The sequence below is a fragment of the Euprymna scolopes genome, chromosome 15 (genome assembly GCF_053919585.1).
Source record: "Euprymna scolopes isolate OS-2025 chromosome 15, ASM5391958v1, whole genome shotgun sequence".
NCBI classification, from domain to species: Eukaryota; Metazoa; Mollusca; class Cephalopoda; order Sepiida; family Sepiolidae; genus Euprymna; species Euprymna scolopes.
Window position 1 is genome coordinate 92,269,148 of NC_136496.1, and position 5,070 is coordinate 92,274,217.

Genomic DNA, 5,070 nt, shown 5'->3' on the forward strand with positions numbered 1-5,070 from the left:
TTGCATTTCCACGAAATTATAAGAAAAGCAGTGTTGCAATACTTACAGCATTACGTCAGAATTAATACTGATACATATCAATTTATTTATGTTTATTTAGCAATTTTCACATCATAAGGCTTCCTTCAGTCTTGACAGACTATGGATACCCACTGTAAGGGTGCCTGCGTGTGAAATTTGTGTGGCAAGAGTTGCGCACTCTCCAACCACGCCTCTCCTTAGTCAACATTGTTGCATACCAGTGGCAAGTTGAGGTACAAGACGACTTGAAACAATGCCGAGATAAGCGGAGAGCACATACAGCGCCTAGAATTCCCAAATGGTCACCCATCTGGTATTGGCCAGGCTCAACGTTGCTTAACTTCGGTGATCTGACGAGAACCGGTGCGTCAACGTGATTATGCCGTATTCACATAATAGAATTTAATGTAACAACAAAAATATCATTACGGGTCACTTCGGAGAAATTAATCGGATTACTTCTTTTCTGTAATCAAAAAACACAGAGAAATTAGAAAGTAAGAGGCCACTAGTCGGACGAAATTTACATGGATACTATGTAAAGAGTTGAGCAGCTAGGTTTCTGTTCACGTTACAATTGACTTTCTTCTGCATATTAGTACAATCTGGGAAACATGGACTCGGAAGGGAATTCCAAAGTCTAGCAGTTTGAGGGAAGTAACTATTTAAGTAGTAAGCTTTCGAGCATCTATGGATCTGTGTATGTGGGTGGGTGTGTTTTTGCTGTTTGTAGGTGTTAGTTTTTTTTTTTACGTCGAGGGGGTAAAAGTTATTTGAATTAAAATACTTGTAAAACAGGCACAGGGGTGCAATATTTCGGCGATGGGACAGAGGTTGGAGTGTAGTTGATAGTGCGCGACCTATCAGATTTGCGACTTGTTTATTGAACTCTGTCTAAGAGAGAGAGAGAGACAAGTGGCAGATGCATCAACCCAGATGTGGTAACAATACTTCATGTATGGGCGAATTGTGGCTTTGTAGAAGTACCGGATACTCACAGGTGTAAATAATTTTCTTCACAGCAGTCTTGACAATGTCTTCCATGCATTTGTTCCAAGTAATGTTGCATGTGAATGTAAACCTAGGAGATTAAACAAATAGCTTTAAGGTGGTATATTATGGCAATTAATATTGGAGAATGTTTCTTGTAATCTAAATATATAAAAGCGAAAATGTGTGTATGTATGTATGTTTGTATGTGTGTTTGTGTGTCTGCTTAAAACTTTCGACAGACACGACGAAAATTCACAAATTCGGTATCATATTAAAGCCCCATCCTTCGCCCGAAAAATATCGAAAAATTGGCCAAAAATGTTCATGTTTTTACCCCGAAATCGACAATTTTCGACGGGGGGGTCAACAAAAACCGTCCCCTCGTGACGACGACCGGTTCTACGCATGCGTCAGATGACGTCATGGCCTGATTTACTTTAAATAGTTGAAGAACTGACTAAATTTCATGTACGTCGCGTTAGCTCAGTTGGTTAGCGCGTTGGTTCGTTACCTAACCGTTTTTTGTTCGAATCGTGGTGTGAGATGTCTTTTTTTTTTTTTCGAGTTTTTAAATTTAAATATTGAACCAGTGTTATTTAAGCCATTTTCACGTAACGTTCGTTTTTCTGGATTTTTTTTTTACTTCGCTTATTCTACGACTTCCGTGCGGTCACCTGTCAATTTGGTTCTTACTTAAATAAATTCAAACATCTTTCAGTTTCCTATAGAGATTTCCATTTGTTTGCTGGTCTATATAAGCACATTCTGGCTGACCGAACGGTTCTTGTTTTTTTCACATTTTATTTTCAAACTTCGCCGCAGGGCTTCGGGTTCAATCCTACCCCCGGTTTCTTTTTTATTTAAGAGCACACACACCTCCAAACACCCGGGCAACGCCGAGTACCCCTGCTAGTTATAAAATAAAAGAATCTTAGTCCTGAATCTTACAACCCATTTACGTTCCCTTTCTATTAGAGACCTAAGGGCTTGCTCGAAGGTTTCGGTTATTATCTTATATATGTATTCATTTATTTTTTCCTTGTGTCTGTCATAGAGTGTGGCATTATCAGCAAATATAACCAAATTCTGAATTCAAAATGGCGTTTAATTCATTCACTATATTGCTCTGTAAATAAATTGAGCTTCTTAAATAAGAATTGGTATATATTATAAGGAAATGAAGTCTATTTTCACAGATATACATCTATATATGCATATATATATACATATATATATGTGTATATATATATATACATATATATATATACATATATATACATACTCTCCTTTTTTAAGCTGAGATATTATTCTCTATCTCTCTCATATATATATATATATATATATATATATATATATATATGTATATATATGTATATATATATAGATATATGTTAGTAATCTTCCAGATTCCTTAACTACTCTTCTTCTAATATCATTTTTTATATCATGTACTTTTATATTTCATTCCTAATGTATGTAAGCTAGATGTCACTTTTCTATATTTGTAACCTAGTTAATTTCTCATCATTTGATGACAAGCACAAGGCTTCGAAATGTCTAGATATAAAAAAGCATTCATACTACCTCCTCCCATTGATGTGTTTCCTTATTTAATTGACGGATAAGTTTATATATACCAAAATATACAGCGTATCACAAAAGTGAGTACACCTCTCACATTTCTTTAAATATTTAAGTATATTTCATTGGACAAATGATTTTTTGACACAATGAAAAGTAGTCTGTTTGCATATATATATATATATATATATATATATATATATATATATATATATATATATATGTTTTGAAGGAGGTGGTATTCAATAAAAACTATTGATAGCCATGATTTAAAACGCTGTTTTGTTTTTAAATCACCGGAACAGTGTTTTATGGTAAACAACTGGTGATCCCTTTAAGAAAATTGGTACTGTTGTTTTTTTTTTTCATTTAAAGCTAATCAGCGATACAGGAAATTAATTGACTTACTTAAAAATAATTTTCCAATGAAGGACATTTTTATTTTATATAGATTTAAAGGTTTAAGAAAAAACTTTCAAGTCTGTCTGTCTGTCTGTCTGTCTCTCTCTCTTTCTCTCTCTCTCTCTTATATATATATATATATATATATATATATATATATATATATATATATATGTATATATATATATATAATGGGTTAATAAATTTCAACGAAAGAAAGATGTATATTTAAATAAGGGAGTAGTCACCAACAATGTGTATTTTTTAACATTATTTTATTATTCCGTGTCTTGGTTTTTCATTGAGAATTATGTTTGGATCATTGTAATAATGTTTTTAAGTCATTGAAATCGTTTACGCGCGTTTCAGACGGTCTGTGATGCGTCCTCGTCAGAAATTATTTTCAAATGTATATATATATATATATATATATATATATATATATATATATATATATATTCGTTTTGAGGTCTCTATCTATCTATATATCTATAAAAGTTAACGTGTCTGTGTGTTTGTGTGTCTGTCTGCATGCCTGTGTATCTGTCTGTCTGTGTACAGTTCCCTACGCAATAACTCTGTCAATTATCAGTCTACAGATTCGAAATTTGATATACAGAGTACTGAGATTTGGGAAATTTTCGGCCAAAAATTTGTCTGTTAAGGGGTCAAAGTTCAACGATTTGACCTTTGAGAACTCTACCAAACTCCTCCGACAATTTTGGGTCTAAACACTTGAAATTTTAGATAGAGGTTCCTTGGACATGGATCTAACGTACTAACTTGATTTGAGCCCAAAACAATAAATGCTAAGCCATCATAATAGGGATCAAAATTAAAAAATTGACCGTTTCTTTCTCTTTTTTTTTTTTTTTTTTTTGCTCAGCATATACCTCCAAACACCCGGGCAACGCCGGGCCGAAATGCTAGTATATATATATATATATATATATATATATATATATATATATATATATATATATATATATATATATATACTAGCATATATATATATATAAAGTTTCGTGGTTAAATTTTAAATTCTGAAAAAAGAACATATAGAGACATATATGTATATTATTCCTTAATTGGAATTCATTTTTGAGGTGAGCATTATGTATTAATTTATTTTTATTTCGGACTATTAGTCTCATCTTTAATAGTTGTTGTTTTTTTTCTATTTTATTGGTTTTGTTTATTCACAACGTTTCGACCAACTATTCCTCTGGCCTTCGTCAGGTTGTAACCGCGACGGATAGGAACTTCGAATCTCCCAACTGCATTCTCAGCCATCACTGCCATCCGTAGTTGTTGTCGTCTCACCACATTTTAGCCAATTAACCTCTGACACGCTTTGGGTGGGATGTAAACCGCTATCTTCAGACAATGTTCATTTGGAACTGTAGAGATTCAACGTCTCTATCAACTGCGCCACGGGCCCCGAAGGGCGATCAAGGTTGGATTCTTTGATCTTATAAATCCACGTTTATTTATCTGATCTTCTTTGTGAATAAACAAAACCAATAAAAAAGATCAAAAACAACAACTAATAAAGATGAGAATAATAGTCCGAAATAAAAATAAATTAATATATAGAGACATATATTCGACAACATATAGAGACATATATTCGATTTAAGAATTTATTGCTTGACAAAAGGAATTGCTTGACAAAAGGAATATATAGAAGGGGTTATTTTAATTTCCTTAATCCATGGATTTTCAACAGAGGAAATGAAATGCAGTTAGCAAAATGTTCAGCTGTGAATGGACGCTATTTTACTTTTCAGCACAATTATTGAAAATAGTTTTTGAGTGGTTGTGGATAATTATATGGAGAAAATTATACGAAAAGAGAAGTTGATACAACCTGGGTAATCCATTATCGGAAGGAGTACAATGTCGTTCGGGGTTATAAATCCAGGTGGGCAGAAAATAAGCCCATGAGAGAAAGTGATATTCCCATATAGCGAAAGCGTACTGATTCTTATTGAAGTATACCAGGCAGCCTTATTCGTTGTTGCGTTGATTGTTTGTTGGTTGCTGTAGTCCAAATGTTTTCTCGGTGTTGAC

General features: G+C 33.2%; 1 pseudogene; it reads right to left on the bottom strand.

Moving 5' to 3' along the window:
• Window positions 1–294: 294 nt before the first annotated feature.
• On the bottom strand, window positions 295–411 carry LOC145294470 (5S ribosomal RNA; annotated as a pseudogene).
• Window positions 412–5,070: the final 4,659 nt, after the last annotated feature.